We start from the raw sequence: 22,246 nt of genomic DNA, 5'->3' as shown, positions 1-22,246 counted from the left end.
GATAATGGAGGAAAAGTACAAGTGTCAACACATAGTAGAAACTGGTCTTCTGCTTGATCCAAAGGTATGAGCTTAGTAAAAACCAAAGTCTGCAAAGAGATCCTCTCCTACTCCTACCGGCCCCCTGCTGCCCAGACCTCAGCTGTGAGGCAGAACCAGCATGCAAGCAGCAGGCAGCAGGCCTTGCTTCCACCGGGTCAGCCGCAGGGGGAGCCAAGCCACAGCCTAAAGGAAGCCCAAGCCAGCCCCTGCTGTGCTCTCAGCAACACCCCCCCACACACATCTGTCCCACGGCACGCTGTGATAGGGCAGGGAGTGGCCCCTGGCCTGGGGTGACCCAAGCTCAGGGCTGCGCCTGGGCCTGCTGGCTCACTTCCCCTTGGCCTCTGGCGGGAGGGCCACCTGCTCAGGCAGCCACCAGGGAGGGGAGAGAAGCCAGAAAGCTGAGACAAACAGGCCCGGCAGCTAGGTCCATGGGCTTGTCCTGGGATGGCTCTGTGCTGGGTGGGAAGTGGGGGGATGGAGATCACAGCTGGTGGGGATGTTCCACCATCCTTGAGGGGCAAGACTGGAGGGGGCGGTGCTAACAGGGGACTGATCACAGAACTCTCCAGCCTCGGGAACCTTGGGCCCTTTGTGGGAGGGTGCCACACTTCACAGATAACTGCCTGTCTCACAGGACATCTGACCTCAGCCTTAATCTCACTTCATTAATGCATAGGGACAGCTTCATTTCTGGGCTTCCCAGGCAGCACTAGTGGTGAAGAACTCACCCGCCAATGCAGGAGATGCAGGAGATGTGGGTTCGATCCCTGGGTTGGGAAGATGCCCTGGAGGAGGGCATGGTAACCCACTCCAGTGTTCTTGGCTGGAGAATCCCATGGACAGAGGAGCCTGGTGGGCAACGGTCCACAGGGGTGCAGAGAGTCAGACACGACTGAAGCGACTTAGCGCGCACACAGGGCTTCATTTCAATGGGGGTTCTCCAACCCACCTTTCCATTCGTGAATTTGATAACATTTGTGAAGACCGCACATCATGCCTTGTGTGCAGCTGGGGATGTGGAACTGAAACCAGAATGCAGGCTCTCAAGGAGCTCCTGATCCAGATGTCTCTGTTAGCAGTCATCCATTGATGCTACTCACAAACTCCAGAGCCTTCAGTGGCTCCCCAGCACCTTCAGAATCAAGTCAAAATTCCACTCAAGACACTTTCTGATTCATCTCTTCATTCCGCCCCTTTTCCTGTTCTGGTCTTGGCTCGCTCTGCTCCTTCTATTGGTAACACCGTCCCCTATCTTCTCACAGCTGAATCTTTCTAAGCTCGCTCAACTGCACCCCAAGACCCCGGGGCTTCCCTCCTACCCTACACACAGAGCCACAGGCATGACTCCCCCGTTCAAATACCCACTTGAGAGCTTGGCAGAGAGCAGGCCTGAGGAAAGGGGACAGACGGATGCCACTGGGCCCCACTCTCCCCAAGTCTGTGGTTTGGGCACCGGAGCACAGCTCTGCGGCAGCCCCTCCCGAGGGCACCGGGAGGAGGAACCAGACGGCTTCAGAGGCGGGCTGGGCAGAGGAAAATCTGAACAGTCCCCACACGCTGCAACTCTCCTCCCGGGGCCCAAAGCTGGTTTCCATGGAAACTGGACAGAATCCTAGTGATGAAGAAACCAACAGGGCAGGGTTCAGGCTTTCTTTCCACAGAGACGACAGTGACCAGAGGCCCGCGGAGGTGAAGAGCTGGAGCCCGTCCCTCTCCTCCTCCCCAGGAGAGCCAACACCGCCCTTCCCCAGCGGGCCTCAGTTTCTCCCTCTGTGTAATGGGCTGGTTCCGCCCTTCCATCTGTGGGGTCCTGAGGCAGTGCCTGGGGTGAGCCTGGGCTACGGAGCTTTGCCTCCTTAGGGAACCGGATCTGGCTTTGCACAGCTCCATCTTCATCTCACAGATGAGGATCTGGGACCTGAGCCCAGAGTTCGTGCTTGTCAGCCCCAAGGGACCGAGGAGCGTTCCTCTGCCTCTGGGTCAAAGAGGGCTGCAGAGAAGCCAGACGGGCAGGCTGAGGACACGGCAGGAGCGCGCGCGGCAGCGGCCCCTGGTGGCCATATGGAGAACTGCGCCCATGAACCGCAAGAACGGCTTCCTGGGCTGCGGCTGAGAGGGACGCGGCCTGAGCCCGGGGAATCTGGGAGAATGCGGCCCCAGCGGTAGACTCAGAGTCAGGTCTGGAAGTGCCCCAAGAGAGCAGGCCTGAGGTCAGTGGGGAAGTGTGGACAAGCCAGGACTAGAACCCAGTGCCTCCCTTCCATCCTCTGCTCCTTTCCTACCCCGGGCGTCTGGGGAGGCAAAGGGTGTTCCCCTCCCTACATCCCATTTCCACCTGCCGCTGAGAAGACTACAGAACTCTTCAGTCAGCTTAAACAGCAACTCACTGACTCCTCCTGCTCCCACTAGGGCAGGCACGGGGGTCCAGATGGCCCCAGGTCACTGGAGCTGGCAGGCCAAGTATGTACAGGTAAAGAGCGCGTGAGGGCCCTGCGGGCCCCAGCAGGGCATCTCTCTCCTGGGTTTCCCTGCACTCGGAGGGGAGATCCCCGAAGCCTCCTATGCTGCCCGCTGCGAGTTCACCAAGCCACAGACGTGATGCAGAAAATGTGCAGCTCACCATCTGGAGAAGGAGCTCCCTCCGCCACATCCCCTTCCCACAACGAAAGTCCATCTGGTTACTGCTTGCCTATGTCCACTGTCCAGGAGCTCATCCCCCACCCCAGGGCAACCCTGGCCACTGCTGGGCAAATCGAAGTCAGCAAGCTGAGGCGTGTCCGCCTGTAGCCCCCACCCGCCTGGCTGGGCCTAACTCTGCCCTCTGGACCACACACGAGTCAGCCTGGACTTCCACACCACGGCCTCTCAGACATTATACAGGGTGGGACCCTGGCCTGGAAGGCAGACTCTGCCACTAGCCCAATGTGGCGGTCTCCTTTCTCTCTGAGCCTCAGGTTCCTCATCTGTGAAATGAGAGGCTTGCATCAGATGGCTTCCAAAGGCCCTTGCCAGGTCTGAATGTCTCCAATTTTGCATCCTCATCTCCCATCTGTTTTCCAGTTTCTCTAACCACTCTTAACTGCCGGTTCCTTCAGCCCACAGCCTTCAGGCCTGGAAGGAATGACTCCAAAAGGGACCAGCACAAATCCAGCCCTCCCCTCACAGATGTCCTTTCCTTTGGGCAGCGCAACCTGGCCGGAGGCGATGAGCACTGTGCCCAGGAAAATGTCATGGCTCTGCCTGGGAGGAAGCACCACCCCACCCAGCCTGGAGTCCCCAAGGCGCCCAGCTCTACCTGACTCCCTTCCCAAGGAAAATGAGTGCAACAGAATTCCTGCTGCAGGGGCTCTCTCTGCACCCAGCAAAGATTCAAGAGGTTCTTAGAAAAACCTACCACCCAATGCATTTCTTAGAAAAAAGAACTGTTTCCCTGCCAGGGAAAAAAATCCTGGATCAACTTAGAAGGGAGACCTGGGCTTGCCAACAATCAAAGACCTCATTTTTCTGAATTACAGAAGAGCATTTTTCTACATGTAAACTTAGAACGCCTCTTTCCCTTTTCCGGTTTTCATATATAGTGCAAGAATTTTCCTGCTCAATGAAGTTACTGTATGAGCTTTCCTTTCTCTCTCTTTCGCTCTGTCTCTCTTTCTTTCAGGCCTCTGACCTCAACTGAGAAAAGGATGATTTTGAAGGGGCCTGGAGGTGGTCAGAGGCCTGGCAGGGTGTGGGCTCTGCAGCCTGGCTGCCCTGCCCGGCAGCTGGAAGGAGCTCGGTCCAGCTGGGAGCCCCGGCAGGAGCCAGTCTGTACCCAGCAGCATCCCCTGTGGTTTCTGAAGCATCCTCTCATCTGTTCCCTCTGCCAGAAGGAAGGCAAGATGGGGGTCAATCTCCCATTTGGCAAAGGAAGGAATCAAGCCCCAAAGAGGGGAAGTAACTCGCCCGAAGCCCCAGAGCAGGAGCCAACTATTATAGCCCACGGCCTCCTGGCTTCCCCCACGGCCCTCCGTCTGTGTCCCCACAGTCCCTGACCATCCCTCCACCTCAACACACTCCTCTCTGCATTCTGGTGGTTGGTTCCCTTCCTTCCCTGATACGCATAGACATGGGCTCCTGGGCATGGATCATGCAGACCCATCTCTCGGTCCCCATTACCAGCACAGTCCGGCAAAGGTGACCCATAAAGGGATGAAAAGAAACAATAAGATCTGTGGCTAAGATTTACTGTGGGCGGGCGGCATGACAGGCACTATTCAAAGAGCTTTCCATCATTTCTTCACCCTTGATTCTTTATGAAGTAGATAATATTATTAACCTCATTTTCCAAGACAGAAAACTGAGGCTTGGAAAAGTCAACTACTGCCCCCAAGGCCATGAAGATAACGAGCAACTGGAGCCAGAATTCAAATCTGATTATGTATGTAGTGTGACGTGGCATGAAGGTCCCAGCCCTAACCACTCATCAGTCACCCAAGGAGCTTCTGAAAAGACAGGGGCCTACCCTTCCTGCCCGGCCCTATCAAATCAGAGTCTTCCAGAGTCTGGCCTGGGTGAGTCTGATGTCCTCACCTGGCTGGCAGACACAGGTAAGGGTTAACCACCTGGGCTTTGGGAGCAGAACAACCTGGGCGTGAGCCCTAGGTCCACCACTAACTGGGGTGGCCAAGCCAACTGGCTTCTCTGAGCTGTGGACGAATCTGCAGGGCAGGGCAGCAATAGAAGAGACTGGAGAGAACGGACGGCCCGACGAGGGCCGTGCTCAGCGCAGCGCGTCAGGAGCCCTCAGGGCCCAGCGCATGGACTGGCCCTGAGCCAGGCACCCCTGTGGCCTCTGCAGCTCCCCGCACACCAGCCCCCAGCTCTCAGCTGTCACAGAATGAAGAAGAGAGTCGGATGAGCAGGCCCAGAGACCAGGGAGCCGACCAGCTGAGCCTGGACAGTGGGATGGCTCTCCTCCTGTGGCCAGGGCCTGCCCGTCCCGCTACACACACACACACAGACACATGAACACACACACACACACACGCACCGTGAGCCTGGCGGAACTGGCCCCAGGGTAAGAGCCACACTTGAGCCCCAGGGCGCAGGCAGTGTGTCTGCTCTCCTCCTGCAGTGAGGCCTTCCCTGACCGGGTTCAGAGCCACCGCAGGGCCCACATGCATCACGTGTTACAGCAAAGGCTGGCAGGTGTGGGCGGGCGTGAGGGCCGTGGGCATTGGGGGAGAGCCTTGCCGTGACTTCTCTCAGTTTATGGCCCGCCCTTTTCCACGTGGGGAACAAAGCCTCTTTGAGTGTGATGGAGGCCTGGGCTCCTGAGGATGACATCAGCTGCGGTGAGTCATCACTCCGGGCAGCAGCTCCGGAGGACTTGGCCCCCGGCTCTGCAAGGAAACCTCACTGGCCTGGAGGAGAAGGGGCCTGCCCCGGGCACAGGAGGGGGACCAGAGAGGAACAGGTGGGGACCTGCGGGAGCGGGCAATTTCAGGAGCTCCTGACAATGCTTGGCTCAGCACTGCAAGGGGTTCTATGTTAGCACCAAGGGTGGCGGGGTGGCGGGGTCAGGGCAGATGTGTGGACCAGATGGTTCCTAACTTTTCCCCGGGGGCACGGGAGGCAGGACTGCGGGGCAGGATGTGGAGGAGGCCAGCAGCAGGAGGGAGAGGCTAAGGAGGAGGCCTGCCCCCCAGCCCCCTAACACATGCGGACAGTCATACATGCATCCCACACACTCATACAGGTTCACACTCAAAAATCACACTCGTACACACATTCTCACCTGTTCACAACAGTCCCATGAAAACACTCACACACTGCTACAGTTACCCACACACACACATTCACATAGACACAAACCTTCACCTGCATTCATCCCATGCTCACATGGGACGCCTTCACACACTCACACACACATCCACCTGCAAGTTGTTCATGGAGACTCTCACACATGCTCACTCACTACCCTGATCCACACACTCACACCAAAGCAACTCAGATCTGATTTGCTTAATATGCTGTGTTTAGTTGCTAAGTCATGTCCAACTCTTTGCAACCGCATGGACTATAGGCCACCAGGCCCCTCTGTCCATGGAATTTTCCAGGCAAGAATAATGGAGTGGGTTGCCATTTCCTCCTCCAGGGGATCTTCCTGACCCAGGGATCAAACCCGCATCTCCTGCGGCTCCTACACTGCGGGCAGATTCTTTACCACGCCCCCGGGGATTTGCGTGGCAGGGAAGTTCTTGCTTAATTTACTGGGTTCCAATTATGGTCTCATTTGGAAAGAATTTTGCAGCTAAAAACTAACCCCCCAATACAGAGTCACCCAACAGAAACCTTTCCACATTATAGATGCTGAGGTGAGGGCACTGTAGGGGCAGGTATTCAGCAGGGGACCCACAGAGAGCCTGCAGCCCACTCTTTCTTCTCCAGCTGCCTCTGTAAAGGGCTGGAGATCTTTGCACTTCCTACACACTGGGTTTCTGTTTCTCTGATGTGGGCACATTTTCCAGATTCTCCCCCTTGTCAGTAAAACTTTCTTTTTAGAATATTAGATTTGGACCATGTCTTCCTACAGCATCGAACCCAATTAACTCATGCTCTCGGAATTAGGGCTAGAAACGGCTGAGCAAGAATGCAGGTCAGAGAGGGTACCGGGTTGAGCCTGGCACAGGGAGGACCCCGATAAGTGTGAATTTCACGACTGTCTGAGGGACGTAAATGATGGACCACGTGTATAGAGCCCTTACGGTGTCTTGGGGGCCGTGTACTTCAGCTGCTGAGCGGGGGTCCTTAACCCTGGCTGCACAGAATCACTGGGTGGGGAGATTTTTTGAAAACGCGGATGCCAGCGGCCCACCCCCGGAGGTGTGGATTCAGTTGGTCCAGGCTGATTCACAGCCCACCCCCACCCCCCACCCAGTTCTCTACGACGACTCCACTCTCACGTTCTCAGTCAGCAGGTGAGGTCACAGAGGCACACAGAAGTTCCATAACTTGCCCCAGGGCACACAGTTATCAGGTCCCAGAACTAGCGATTCTAAACTCCCATCTGCCTGAGGCAAGGAGCTGAGTCTCCCTCTGCTGCCCAGGAACGTCACTTCAAGCCAAGGGTGGCCCACTCCAGGGAGCACACCCTGACTGTCCCAGCGCTCAGGGACCCTGGGCCCACCTGCCTCTCTATTCCCTTCCCTGCTGCCCCCCTCCCCCGCCCACTGCTCTGAGCATCAGCGCTCCCCACGAGAGGGAGACGGTCTCTCACGAGCTTCATCTCCTGAGCAGATCAGGGAGGGACCTGGAGAGACACTTCTCCCATCTTGGCCGCTCTGAGATGGGGCCAAACCGGAAAAGGACCTCCAAGCAGCACAGTAATGGGGAGAAAGTCTCAGCCAGCTCTGGCTTCAAGTCCCAGTTCATCATTTAAAAGCTGTGCATCTTTGGACATGGCACTTCATCTCTCTGAGCCTTGGAGCCAACACCCGTAACACAGAAGTAATGCCACCTGCTTCAGCAGAGAGTTTTGAGAATGACTTGCAATAGGAGACATAAAACACCAAGCCGGGGGCCTAGCAAAGCATATGTTCTCCACCGCACCGTGGCTGTTGTCACTGCAGTCATCGTCAGTGATATTAGCCTTCTCTTCTCCCCGCTGAACCATTGTCTATAACTGCCAGGAAAGGTAGCTTTGTGCAATTTTCCCCCCGGGCCTCAGTTTTCTCACTTGCCATATGGGGTGATATGAGCTCCTTCAGCTTAGTTGCAGTGAGGGTCAAATGTGGGTCTGCATGTGAAAATGCTTTGTTAAGTGTAGCCGGCTCCGGTGTGAGGAGCAACTAAAAGGGACAGACGACTCTAAACTGGTGTCTGGGGGAGGAGAGTGCTATTGTTCTCAGATTAGTGAAATCTGAACATTCTGAAATGCTATAATGTGGCCAGTGTAACTTCAAAAACAGAATTTCCTGCCCCAGCCTGGAGATGGCTTGAATAAAATGGGGCTGACCAAGGGGACCTGGAACTTAGAAATTGGTATAACATTCCCACCCCATCCCCTCCTGACCCCAAGGCAGGCTAACTGCAGCAGCTGGAAGAAATAGTAACTAAACAATAATAATGGCCTGTGTTCACTGCAGAGGACTGAAATGATGGCCTCCAAAATGATGGGTACCTGGAAATGTGAATGTGGCTTTATTTGGAACAAAAGTCTTTTGAAGATATAATTAAGGATCCTGAGATGAAGAGACGATCCTGGATTACCCAAGTGGACCTTAAATCCAATAACCCACGTCCTTATAAGACAAAGGGGAGATCTGACAGAGAAGACAGAGGCAGAGACCGGAGTGATAGTGATGCAGTCAAGGATTGTGGACAGCCCTCAGAGCTGGAAGAGGCAAAGAAACGTTCTCCAGAGCCTTCATAGGCATTGCAGCCCTGCTGATGCCTTGATTTTGGACTTCTGGCCTCTAGAATTTTACCAGTTTGTGGTAGTTTGTTACAGCAGACCAGGAACCTAAAGCATTCATTGACTACTTACTGTGTGCCAAGTATCCTAAAGGAGATCAGTCCTGGGTGTTCATTGGCAGGACTGATGCTGAAGCTGAAACTCCAATACTTTGGCCACCTGATGCGAAGAACTGACTCATTGGAAAAGACCCTGATGCTGGGAAAGACTGAAGGAGGAGGGGACGACAGAGGATGAGATGGCTGGATGGCATCACCGACTCGATGGACATGAGTTTGAGCAAGCTCTGGGAGTTGGTGATGGACAGGGAGGCCTGGCGTGCTGCGATTCATGGGGTCGCAGAGTCGGACATGACTGAGCCACTGGACTGAACGGTATGCCCAGTCTTATTCTGAGTGCAGGGCCTGGACTGAGTCAGGGAGGAGGGTGTTACTACCTGTATATTCTTCATGAAGAGACCGAGATGCAGAGAGAGGAGGTCACACAGCTAGAAAGTGGCAGAGACAAGACGAGGGCCCAGCCTGGGTCCGTGTTCCATAGCCCACCTGCTTAACCACAACGATGGTTCTCAAGGTGCGGTTCCCGGACCAGCAGCCTCAGCCTCACCTGGGAACGTACTAGAGATCCCAGTGCTCTGGCTCTTCTGCAGACCTACCGAATCAGAGCTTTTGCAGGGGAGAGGGCAGCAGCACCCGGGGTTTTACCCAGCCCCCAGGTAACGACACACACTCGGGTTTGAGACCCACTGCCCTACACTGAGCTGCTGAGTAGAAGCTGGAGGCCCAGACCTGCACGGAGGCCCGCAGCGGGAGGACCACGGAGCAGGAGACGCGAGCAGGCAGCCAGCAGCAGAGAAGCCCACGTAGGGGCGAAGACCCGGGCACGGGGCTGGGCGGGGCTTCCCTCGGACCCCAGCACAGCCACGGCGAATGGACTGCTTCCCAGACAGGCTGACGGGAGGCTGAGTCCCCTGAGTGACTAGATCCCACTAAGAGAGGGGCAGCCAGGAGAACCCAGCTGGGGGAAGGAGGCTGGTGGTCTGAGGATGCAGAGAGGCTTGGGAGGTCAGCCCAGGGGACCTGGGTGTGTTGGCGAGGGTTCTGCAGCCAAGAGGAAACTTGCGACTCCAAGGGGGCTGCTCCCCCAGAGGAAGCCTGTCCCAAGCAGGAGGAGCCCACGCCTTCCAGGAGGGGTAGCAACAGCTGTTTCCCTTGCCTCCCCATTGTCCCCTTGCCCTGCCCGGGGCTTAAGGGGCCTGAAGACTCTGGGGAACTCCTCTCCAGCTACACGGGAAGTCGGGCCTCAGAGCTGACTTTTTCTAAATGCCTACAAATGAATCACCCAATCTTGCCAAGAAACCCTCCCTTGGTAAATTTCCCAGGAAGGTCCGATTCCTCAATACTCTGTTATTATCTGTTTATTTGCCTCTGTTTCCCACCAGTCTGTGACCCTTGGGCAGGCAGACATCATCTGTTTCATGTTTGTATCTCCCAACTTCACCCCCACCCCTCAAGCACAGGGCTTGCCGGAGTTAGGCAAGAATTGAGCACTAATGGAGGAATCAATGAATGAATAATGCACATGTAAGTGAATAAACGAGCTTGGCGGATTCTGGACCAGAGTGACCATAGATCTGTCCTGCCATGTCACATTTATTTTCACCAATAGATAAAATCAATAGTCTTTGTCATCAATTACCAAGAACTCTAATGAACACCAGCTGTTGTCGCAGTCACCCCACCAGCACCATTTAGCTCAATATGCACCTAACAGTCTAGCTCTCAGCTGATCCCACTGTTGAAGTATAAGGTAATCTTAATAGCCACACAGAGACCCGATGTTAACTTTTCTGAGTGTTGCGATTTTCCATCCTTCTGGCTGACCCTTAAGCAGGAGGGCACAGAATGACCAGTCTTCTGAAAAATGCCTGCCTTGGCTCTCACCCACCGACTGAGCTGGGAGTGCTGCTCTAAAACACACTGGCCTCTCAGACTTCAGACTGAATTCCAGCTGCCTCCACCTCCTCCCTCTCTGAAACAAGCGTCTGGGTAGGGACTGTGAACCACATATGCTTCCCCTTCGTTATATACCGTAAGGTTCTTGAGGTTTGGCTGGAGACCTCCGGAAGGCTGCTCCTGGCCTATCTGGGGGCTAGGGCATGAGCTGGGGCCACTGGGCAAGATGGGATGGGACAGGCCAGCCCTCGTGGTCCTGGAAGAAGGGTAAGACTCCTGCTCCTCGCTGCCATGTCCCACCCTCCCCCCACCCCTGCCTCTTGATGTAAGGTACTGGGGTGGGAGGGGCATCACTGGAATGGGAGCAGCTTGAAAGAGTAATTCTGGAGCTTTCTAAGTCTCTACGTGAGGCATGTCCTTAGGTACTTGAGTTCTTCTCCCACGGTAGACACCACATGGTCCATAAACTCTCCTACAGAGTTGCTAACCACATGCAATTTAGTCACAACTTACATTGCGCCGCCCTGAGAGTGCAGCTGCCAGGGGAGGATGGGTCTTGGGAGGGAAGGCAGGAGCAGACCTCTCTGTCTTTCCCTCTATCCTGGCCCCAGCCGAGGGTTCTGGCGTTGTGCACAACCAGGACCCAGTGGCCACCCTCTTATGGACTCAGGCCTGGGCTGGACTTTGAGAGATCACGAAAACTCAGACTCTGGTCCCGAAAAGCTCTCAGCCTAGAAAAGGGGGCAAGACATCAACACCCAGAGCCCTGATACAGGAGTCTGAACCGGAGGACCCTGCACAGTGGGACAAGCAGGGCACAGGCCAAGCCACGGAGTCAGGAAACTGAGGGGTCTGTGAGTGGTCCTGGGGGATGGGAGCAAGGGGACGCTCGGGTAACCTCCACCATCAGAGCAGCAAGGAGAGAATTACGAAGCCAGATTCAGAAGTGCGAAGCCAACACCAGCTTATTCACTCTCAGGATAATTTGATGCAGTGGGGACTGTTGCTCTCCCATTTTGCAGATGAACAGATCAAGGCTGAAGGAGATCGAGACCACAGAGCTGGGATGGGGTGGTTGCAGCCCACGTGTGGGTCATCTGAGGTCCTTCCTAGCTCTCTCTACTCTTAATCGCTTTTTCACTTGGGAGATTGGAAACAGATTCGGGAGAGCCTTGAATGTCAAGCTGAGGAGACTAAAATTTATGCTGCAGGCTACGGGGTGCCTTGAAAGGTTTCTGAGGAAGGCTGCCGCTGACCATTTTAGGAGCCATCACCACTTCACCTCGAGCTGCTGCCCCCGGCAGTCGGGCCCCTCCCTCTCCCTTGCCAAGGCGAGGGTGGACTGGGCGATTTGGAATGCGGAGCGAAGGCGGTCTTCTGGCAACAGCAGGAGACATACTTTCCTCCAGCCTCTCAACACTTGGCATGTTACGCCCTGGGCAAAATCAAGCTGCCCTGGGAATGGCCCAGGGCGTCCACAGATGAGCTTGTGTGAATTTAGCCAGAGCAGGGAGGAAGCCAGCAGAATGAGCTCATGGCATCAGCAGGCACTGCGCAGTCTTGCCTACACTGACGAGGCTGATGGCGGCCTGGAGAGTTGGGGTGACCTCCAGAGCTGGGAAGGACTTCAGTCCCGTGTCCCCGAGATGAGAAAACTGAGGCCCAGACTGACAATGAGCCTTGCCCAGCGTATCGTGTCCCCACCATCCAGGCTACTCCCACCCATTTCCTAAGAAGGTGAGGCATGGGGAAGTGATGGTACACAGTAGGTGCCCAATATGGGGATGGATGCATAGTGGCGGGGGTTTGTGGTCCACACATGTAATGACTCGATGCCACTGCGCAGGGGAAATGAACGAAGTGAGGACTCTGTCCTATAGCTGTTAGCAAGCACGCCGCCGCTTCATACAGGGCCTCCTGCTCCACCGTGCCGGGACGTGCTCCCTGCAGGCGGCCGGAGCCCTGTTTGGCTCCGAAATGGGACTAGAGTTTAAGAGAACAGCCAGAACAGATGGTGACCCTGAAGTCATATTTTGAAACAGGCTGACTCTTGTTCAATCTAGATGAAAGTACAGCTTGATGGCCTCCAAATGTTAGCTGGAGGAAGAGCCTGTGCGCTTCTGGAGTAACGGGAGAGGGAACGAGGCCTTCCAAGCTGGGTTCCCAGGAGACGCCCCTGACTGGAGACCCAAAACTGAGGGTGACCTTGGGCAGAGGACCCCAGGAGTTTGAGCCTTGAGCCTCACCCAGTGCATACAGGGAAGGACATGGAATTCCATTCCAGGGAGAACTCATCGCTTACTAGCTGGGGACCTTGGGCCAGTTCGTTTACTCCTCTGAGCCTTAGTTTCATTTCCTGGACGTAGAGATGCCAGTGCCGGTTCCCAGGGTGGCGGACAGGGTAATGCCACATGCTGAGCTCACAGGCCTACATACTTATTCCTGAAAAGGTAAGTGTGGATTGAGAGGCGGAAGCTAGCCTTGTTGATCTGTCTGTTCATTCATTCATAAACAAATATTCTCAAGCACCAACCACCACATGCCTGGCACCGCTACTGTCGAGTGAACAGGACAGACGTGTCCCCTGCCCTCACGGCATGTACGCTCTAGCACTGAGCTCCTAGCTGGGCTTTAGAAGAACTCGAGGGCTTTAGGAGACTGAGACCCAGCTCCATCCCAGTCAGGATCTCTGGGGGTAAGGCCCAGGCCTCAGTATGTCTTAAGAGCTCCCCAGTGACGCTGTTATATGTACAGGGTGAGGTTCATGGTTCCAGGGATAGCCCTCACCCACCAAGGCCCTGCCATCTCAGGCTCTACGCTGAGTGCCTCACACAGTCCGGGAGGCAAGACCTTGACTAACCCCTGTCCAGATGAGGGAACCAACCTTCCTTCTGAGCAATCTTTCCAAGTCACTCAGCTGATCCATGGAAGAACTGGGATTTGAAATCCATGTGATGTTTCCAAGGGCTTCCCTGGTGGCTCAGGTGATAAAGTATCTGCCTGCAATGCAGGAGACCCGGGTTCAATTCCTGGGTCGGGAAGACCCCCTGGAGAAGGGAATGGCTACCCACCCCAGTATTCCTGCCTGGAGAATTCCATGGACAGAGGAGCCTGGCGGGCTACAGTCCACATGATGTTTCCAAGGCTTCGTTGTAACCACAGGTTGCCAGGCACAGAGGAGACCCTCAGCATCTGCCAAGTCCTGTCCCCAGCTTTCCTCCCACATCCCTGAGGAGGGTGGGACAACGCGTCCATGGTGAAAGAGCAGCAAAACCTGGGACGTTGAGGGTGGTGAGACGCCAGCCACCTGGACGTCAGAAGAGCCAGTTCTGGATCCAGCTCCTCACATCTGAACTGTGTGACTCACCATGTCCCCGTTCTCTCTGAGCCTCCGCCCGCCTCTGTAACCTAGGAGAGCCAGACAGCCGACCCTGAAAGCCCAACATTTTCTGGGTCCTCAAGGTCCCCAGTGGGTTTTGGTGGGACTGAGGTGTTTGAGGGACACACGGACCCTAAGAAGGGAGCTTAGGAGGCCCGGCTACCCCAGGCGCACGAATGGAGATCTGTGCCTCCTCCCACGAGGAGCTGCTACGGTCCCGGACCACACTGGGTAGGAGGCTGCCTTCAAAAGGATTCTTAGAAACCTTGAACTTGAGTAGGACTGGCCAGCCGCCTGCATGCATATGCATGAACGGCATTTTTCACATTCCACCCAACCTCCCCATGCTCACGCACCCTACACACTTATTCCTGGGAAGGTAATTCCTGACTGAGAGAGGGAAGCTTTTTATAGCCACCAACACACATACATCTATTCATTCAACTCGCATTTATTGAGCACCTACTGGATGGTAGCTCTCTTCCAACCACTGGGGATCCAGCAGTGACAGACAAGTTTCTTCCCTCATGGAGCTGAAAGTTCTCGTACAAGAGCTACGGAGAATAGCGACTTCCATCTTGTCAATAGCTAAAAACACTTCCATAGCCTTTTCCACACACAAGTGCATTAGGTAACTATCGACGGAGGAAATGTTTGTACAAGAATGGATTCTGGCAGCCCCTACAAAAATTCCAAGCCTCCCACCAGTTGGGAATCTCAAATCTATATATAACATTATCTCCACTAAAGCATCCTACCAGCAGAGAGAGGGGACCCTATACCTCGGGGCCTGGGTCTACCCAAAGAACCACCCTTCCCACCCCCGTTCAGAGCTTGGAAGTTTAATTAAAGTCTCCTGCTCTATTGTTAAAAGCACTTAAGTTTTGCACTCCACTCCATAATAACTGTGGGCTGTTTAGTATAAAAATGTTCTAAATTACTTCCCAGTTGTCACTGGACTCCCCAGGTTACCAACCGCTGGGTAAAATGGATGCGGGAAATAAACAGTGTGGCTTTGCACACCACTGTCACACAGCCAGGAACCACGAGCACACCCTGTTTGAGAAGCAAGTCTGAGAACGGCCGGGACAGAAGTGGGCAATGCATCGGTCTTCTGCCACCATCTCTAAAGGACTTGGTCCCCAAGTGAAAACATCTAAAAACTTCCCACCTGAGTTATTCCCGAGACGTCTCCATTCCCTGGCAAGAGAATTCTGCATTGTGTTTGTGGATACACATTCTGAACACAGACACCCAGAGAGAGAAATCGGAAGAGATACTATCTGGATGAGCCTCAGGGCGGGCCCAACCCTTCATTTCAGACAGGAAGAAGCTTTTCAGAGCCAAGACTAACTGCAGAGGGCAATTCTTAGAATCCTTTCCCCATGCCCTTCCCGACCTCTCAGCTGGGCAGCTGGGGCGGCCTACGAGGCGCTGGGCGGCCGAGGGGGGACCAGAGACTCTGCTCTGGGCTCTCTTTCACCCCTGCTTCCCTATCACTTTACTGCAAGTCTCTCACAAACATGTCTCCTGGGCAACACAAAGATGGAGACCCTGTGCCCCTCGCTGAAGCCATTAGCTCTTGGGTAAGTAGAGGCAAGAGCTGGGCAGGAAGGAGCATCCAGAGGCCCTCACCCAGGGCCATGAGCACTGGGCGGGACCCAAGGCATGGTGGAAGCCCAGAGGCTCGCCCAGAGCCAGGGTCAGGAAAGCGGCTACTGGACGGAGGTTCTGCTTTCATGCTGGAGACTGGAGACCGCCCCCCCGACACACACACTCCAGCCCCATCCCATCCCGTCCTGTCCCATCCCATCCCAGCCTCCCTCCTGACTAGGCTTGGAGCGTTAACTGCTCAGGCCACACACCAGGAGGCTGCTTCCATCCTCTCCTCATTCATTTGCCTCTACCTAGAACACTCGCCTTCTCTTTGAATCCACCAGCCCCACCCCTTTCCGGGCTAAATCTCGTCACACCTCAGATCTTATCTTACTTGTCATAACTTGGGGAGCGTTTCCTGACACCACAGACAGATCAGAGTGGCCATGAGTGCACACTCACAGCTCCCTGCGTACGTGTGTGCTAAGTCGTGTCAGTCGCGTTCGACTCTGCAACCCCATGGACTGCAGACTGCCAGGCTCCTCTGAACAAGGGATTCCCCAGGCAAGAATACTGGAGTGGGTTGGAAAGTTCCCATACCCTCCTCCAGGGGATCTTTCTGACCCAGGGATCGAGCCCGCATCTCTAATGTCTAACCTGCATTGGCAGGTGAGTTCTTGACCACTAGAGCCGCCCGGGAAGCCTCTCGTAGCTCCCTACTTCTCCATACGCCTTTTACTCTTCATATGTATTTAGGGCTTTTTGTACAACCCCTTGTTTAGTGTCTACGTCCCGCATTAGAGTCTAGGCTCCACAAGGTGGGGAGCCATGCCTACGTTGTTCATCATTTTACACCCAGGATGTACCACACTGCCTTGCACACAGTAAGCAGCTAATAAATATTTATTAAATAAAAGCGAGGGAACACATGAGTGGCTAAAAAACCTACCAGGCTGCGACAGGCAGGATGACCATTCATATCAAGAAATGTTGGCATTAAATCTATCCAAAAAAATAAAAATAAAAATCTATCCAACTCACTCAACCACACTTGCAAAGTCCTTGCTTAACTATATCTCATTTTTCCCACATCGGATTGTGTCTGTTTATCTCCCTCCACTTCAGGGTCAATGACTCTGAACTCCAAAGATGAATGGCATTGCCCTGGCTCTCCCCGTCCTTCGAGAGATGGACTTGCAAGTGATTCTGATGGAAGAAATCAGGTACAAGCTATGCTGAAAGAGGCCACAGGAAGGCTTGGGGGTCGTCAGTTAGTTTCACGCATCAGTTAGCATTGAGCTTGAACCTCATCACCATGGCCATCACCCTTCACTGAGGGTTCATGGTGTTCCAGGCACTCTACGAAGAGCTTTGGGGTGGAATTTCAGGTGCCGTAATGGAAAGCAGGGAAGAGTTCTAATGGGATGTGACATGATGGCCCCGGCCACTCGGGTTGCAGTGAGAAGATGCACTAGAGGTGAGAGAGATGGGGGGTCTCATTGGCCAGGGGCTGCTGTGACAGCCCCTTACTGAGCATGACACAGGCCTGAGCCCAGCGGCGTGAAGGAATGAAAGGGTGAGACTGGATGAAACCGACCTTGCAGGGGCAGAATCAGTTTCTCTGGAACAAAGTCACAACACTCTTCCCAGGCACTGAGAACTTCTCAGCCATCCCATGCACTTCCAGGGACAGGGCAGAGATGACAAAGCTGATGGCAAATATGAGCTTAGGTGCACATGATTCCAACAAAGTTTCAAAGAAAACTACTCTTAGAAACAGGCCCCCCACCAAAAAAAGAAAAGAAACGGGGCCCACCAAATAGTCCTTCAAATGGGCCATGCAGTCTCTCTATGGTGACCCAGCCTTTCCCTCTCTTTGCAGATTAAGTGTCTGAGTCCAGGAGTGGAAGTGACTCGGTCAAGCTCCCTACAGAGGGTCCAGACCCCAGGAATCCTACTATTAGCTTAGCACTGTGTGCCTAAGAGCACTTCCTCCAGCAGAGAAAATGAAGACATTCAGCTGCAGCTTGATAGCAGCCCACACTTGCAAATGTTAAACAAGCAAAACCATTCCACTTCTTCAACTGGAAGCTCATATTCTAAAAGGGGAGGGGGAGGCGCTGAAATGGCACCACCTACTCTAGACAGTTAAACTTGAAATAAAATTAGAAAATGTGTCACATGGAAAAACTCTGCAGTGAGAAATGGTTTCTTTTTCCCTCCCTTTTTCATCCTGTGAGAGAGTGAGTAATCTGACATTTTAACTCGAGATGGAAGGAGAAAATCTGTGGTCGCCGTTTTGTACCAAATACACATAGCCATCGGGCACTGTTCTGTACCGTGATCCATGGAAAAGGATGTCAGGGAAGGGTGGGAACCGGACTAAGAGCTGCTGAGTTGAATCACCTCCCCCAGCCACCGCAAAAGTTTGGGCCAAGTGAACTCAGATATCCTAGAAAGTTCCAGCTAACAGTGCATTTAGGGTTCATCTGGTCCAACTCTTTCATTTCCAGGATATGGAAGCTGAGGCTCTTAGAGGACCAACCATTTGCCTAAAACAAAGGAGCAGAGCCCCTCTGTTGCCATATCTGCCTCCAGCCTCCTAGGGACCCTGTGTGGCTGGTGGCGATCTGGAAGAATACAGCAGGCTTCCATTGGGGTCTTCATTTAACAAGCATTGACCAAGTACCTGCCAGAGCCAGGCATGGGGCTAGGTGCGGGAGGCACAAGGGAGAATGACGTTAGTCCAGACTCTCAGGATGCCTCCCAGCATTCCAGCCACCCTGGGGACTGCGCAGTTTGAGATAAGGCTATGAGGAGGGACACTCCAGGAGATGCAGCTAAAACAGCATACTGGGAGGACTTCAGAGGGCCTCAAAGGCCATGCTAGGGAGAGTGAAAATCATTTTTTATGGCTGCTGGAACAAGTTACTGCAAATTACGTGACTTAAATCAACATAAATGTATTATTGGGTTGGCCAAAAAGTTTGTTTGGATTTTTCCATACGATGTTATGGAATTGACCAATACCTTCCTGTTTTGTAGGTCAGAAGTCCAACACAGATCTTAGATCAAAATTAAGCAGATCATGCTCCTTTCTGGAAGCTTTAAAGAAAAAAAAAATCTTCTTTTTTTCTTTTGATTTTTCCAGGTTCTAGAGGTTACATGTATTCCTTGGCTCAGGGACCCTTCCTCCATCTTCAACATCAGCAAATACAACTGATTTGCTGAAGGTCAAGTCCTTCTCACATCACCTCCCTCTTCTACTTTCAAGGACACTTGTCATGACATTGGGCCCACCTGGGTAACCCAGGGTCCGCTCCTTTTTTGAAGGTTAGATGATTATCAATATTAACTCCATACGCACTCTAATTCCCCTTTGTCTGGTACCCTAACATATTCACAGTTTCTGGGGATTAAGACATGAGCATATTTGGAGGGCCAGTACTTTGCCTATCACAGCTGGTTAGCTTGGGAAGATGACAAAAGGTTCTAAAGCAGGGGATGACATAGTAAGAGCTGGTTTTACACTGCTGCTCAAAGGTTGCGATCCTGTTAAAATGCAGATTCTAATACATTGGGTCTGTGAGTGGGACTGGAGAGTCTGCAGCTCGACAAAGTCCCCAGGTGATGCAGATACGGCGGGGCTGGTGGGTCACACCTAAGTGGAAAGAAGCTAGAAGACTCCTAAGGCTGCAATACGGGGGGAGGTGGAGACCGTGGAGGCCAGGAGACACACTTGCTTGCCTAAAACAGACGGGACAAGCTGGCAGTAAGACTCTACAGGGGGAAGGGGAGAAGCAGCTGGCTGACCCAACAGTGCGGGGCACTGCTGCAACTGCAAGGATTTAGCCTGAGTTTGTCACCCGCTCTTGGGCCCTGTTCTACAGAATGCAACGGTTATAACTTTTTAGGACTGGAAAAGCACCCCTCCAATCCTCCTTCACGGCAGGTACTCCATCCCTGGCGCATCTGTTGGACACAGCCCTTGAGCCCACCCCGCGTCGGCCCCTCCAGCACCACACCGTCAGCAGCAGCCTCATCACAGTGGGTGGCTGTGGGTGGTCTTCCAGCCCAGCTGGAGGTTCACAGAGACTCTGCTATGGTCCAGGGTTCCTAATGCTGGGTTTTCACTCAGATCTCCACAGTCCCAGGCTTTGAATGATTCTTTCATAAACGTGTTCAAATGCTCATTGTGTCCATTTGGTGCCATGTCAGACGCTGAGGAAACATGGATAAATAATGCTTCCTGCCCTCCAGGGACTCACAGCGATGTGGGAGCAGGAAGGAAAGGGGTACTGAACCGAACCAATCACAGGCCCCGTGCTTCCCTCATCATTCCTCACAGTGGGAATTACTGTCCCAACGGACAGACCCGGAACATGAGGGTAAGGGCGGGCACTCAGCAGGGGGTAGGGAGCCGAGACCTGAGCCCAGGGCAGCTCTGCCTCTCGGGTGTGTGACACCCACGGGTCAGACCCTTCCTTTCCAGGACTCAGGACTGCCACCTTTGGAAGGAAGTCACTGGACTGCATTGCTGGTTCTCAACTCTGGCCTCACTTTAGAATCACACCAACAACTTTTAAAACCTGCAGAAGACCAGACCCCAGACAAATTAAGAACCCTGGACGTGGGGAAGACTGCGCATCAGGGTCCAAGGTACAGCCAGGGTTGAGAACCACCAAAGTCCTTGTGACCTGAGCTCCTACATTCTAATTTCCTGAATAACCCTCTTCTCCTCCAGCCCTGCCAGAAGGCCCATGCCAAACTGATGAACAAATGGTAGGGAGGAGGAGGAAATCCCCAACACCGTTCAACTAAGGACAACTTGGAGCAGCGATGCTGGGCATTGTCCATTGCCCTGTTGTCATACTCTCCTTTCAGTGAGAAAAACAGCAGCAGTGGGCAACATGGAGTAAGCTAGGCAGGTATTCTCCTACACCATTGCAGGGAATATAAGTCACTATACCTTTAAAAAAAAAAAAAACACAATGAAAGACTTTGAAAAAAATTGGGCAAGCACCAGACCCAACAGTTTTAGGAGTTTGTGCTAAGAAATAATTACAGAAAAGGTCAAATACAGAGACACAAGAATAGGGTCATCAGGGGACTTCCCTGGTGGTTCAGTGGCTAAGACTCTGTGCTCCCAATGCAGGGGGCCCGGGTTCAAACCCTGGTCAGGGAACAAGATCCCATGTGCTGTAACTAAGACCTCATGCAGTCAAATAAATAAATAAATGTATATTAAAAAAAAAAAAAAAAAAGAATAGGGTCATCACTGGGCTTCCTGGTGGCTCAGTGGTAAAGAATCTGCCTGCCAATGCAGGAGACACAGGTTCGATCTCTGGTCCAGGAAGGTCCCACATGCTGTGGAGCAACTAATTCTGTGTGCCATAGCTACTGAGTCTGTGCTCTAGAGCCCAGGAACCCCAACGGCTGAAACCTGTGCGTCCAGAGCCTGTGTTTTGCAACAAGAGAAGTCACTGCAATGAGAAGTCTGAGCACCGCATCTAGAGAGTAGCCCCCACTCTCCACAGCTAGAGAGACGCCCACGCAGAATGATGACCCAGTACAGCCAAAATAAATGGATAAAAATTAATATAAAAAATAAATGAAATTTTTAAAAAAGAATAGGGTTATCACAACAATGTTTATGGAAAGAACAACTGGAAACAGCCTAAAAGATTAAAAGAGACCTAGGTTAATTACGGGAAATCCACATAATGAAATACTATGTCAATTACAAAGGATTTAGGGAAGAATATTCAATGTTCCAGAGGAAGTGTCTAGATAATAGTTAAGGGGAAAAAACGTCAAGCAACAAAATACAATGTACAGAATGATCTATTCATGTTATAACATATGTGCATATTTAGGCACGGAAAATAAACTTGAAAAACAGTCCACAAATGTTAGCAGAGTTTATCTCTAAGTCACGAGATAACATGTGACCTTTTAAAACTCCTTTTTTTTCAACCTAGATTTGTACAGTGACTATTATTTTTATTATCAAAATATTTTAATGTTATTGAAAAATACAAATCTCTTCTTTCAAAGCTTGCTTACCTCCCTCCGCCTCCCCCACCTTCTGGTGTAAATGGACACCCCCACTTCAGTGGTGCAGCGGCTTGCTTGCATCCCCACTAGGACACTCAGGACAAGCTCCATAGCATTCCAGCCAGCGGCTGCACCCCGGTCTCTCCTACTAGATTATGAGCCCTCCAGAAAGGGCACAGGGTCCCACGTGGCTCTTTAGTCACCTCGCCACCCACCCCAGTGGGCCTTGGAGAGGGCAGGCGGCCAGGAAATACAGGAGAAAGACAGAAATCGACAGTAGCAGCTTGAACACAGAACAGAGTGACAGTTTCGAGGACCTCAGCAGACATTTACTTTGGGAGGAGATTAGTTGCAAAGACCTCCCAGCGGTGAAGCAGGCTTTTAAGCTGGGCCCTATGTGAGGCACTCAGTGACAGGAGGGGCGACTCCGGGAAAGACCGAGGCAGCACTGCTTTCTGCAGCCCAGATTCTAGCCAAGCTCTCCGAACTGAAAAAGGGCTCCCCCAACACCTGAAATCAAGAGTCCTGCTCACTCAAGAGAGATGTGAAGGCCCTCAGAACAATTTTCTGCCCTGTCCAGTTCTTTAAGTCATCCATGTAACAAGGCAGGTAACAAGTGTGAGATGAACTGGACTGCATAAAGTTGGGTTGGGATGGATTGCACTGGGATCAGGTTGGGCTGAGTTGAGTTGATTCTGATTGGAGGTAAGGAGTGGGTTGTACTCACTGGGTGACCTAAGCCTCACGTGTTGCCTCATT

General features: G+C 53.0%; 1 protein-coding gene and 1 non-coding gene across 3 annotated transcripts in view; one reads left to right on the top strand and one right to left on the bottom strand.

The window, feature by feature from the left end:
• Positions 1-22,246, bottom strand: part of COL15A1 (collagen type XV alpha 1 chain) — a 101,399-nt gene that overhangs the window by 73,672 nt on the left and 5,481 nt on the right. The window lies entirely within an intron of this gene.
• On the top strand, positions 20,543-20,615 carry TRNAG-CCC. Its single transcript has one exon. It is a non-coding gene; the product is annotated as a tRNA-Gly (tRNA).

The sequence above is a fragment of the Cervus elaphus genome, chromosome 29 (assembly GCF_910594005.1).
Source record: "Cervus elaphus chromosome 29, mCerEla1.1, whole genome shotgun sequence".
NCBI classification, from domain to species: domain Eukaryota; kingdom Metazoa; phylum Chordata; class Mammalia; order Artiodactyla; family Cervidae; genus Cervus; species Cervus elaphus.
This window is presented reverse-complemented; position numbering and strand designations above follow the sequence as displayed.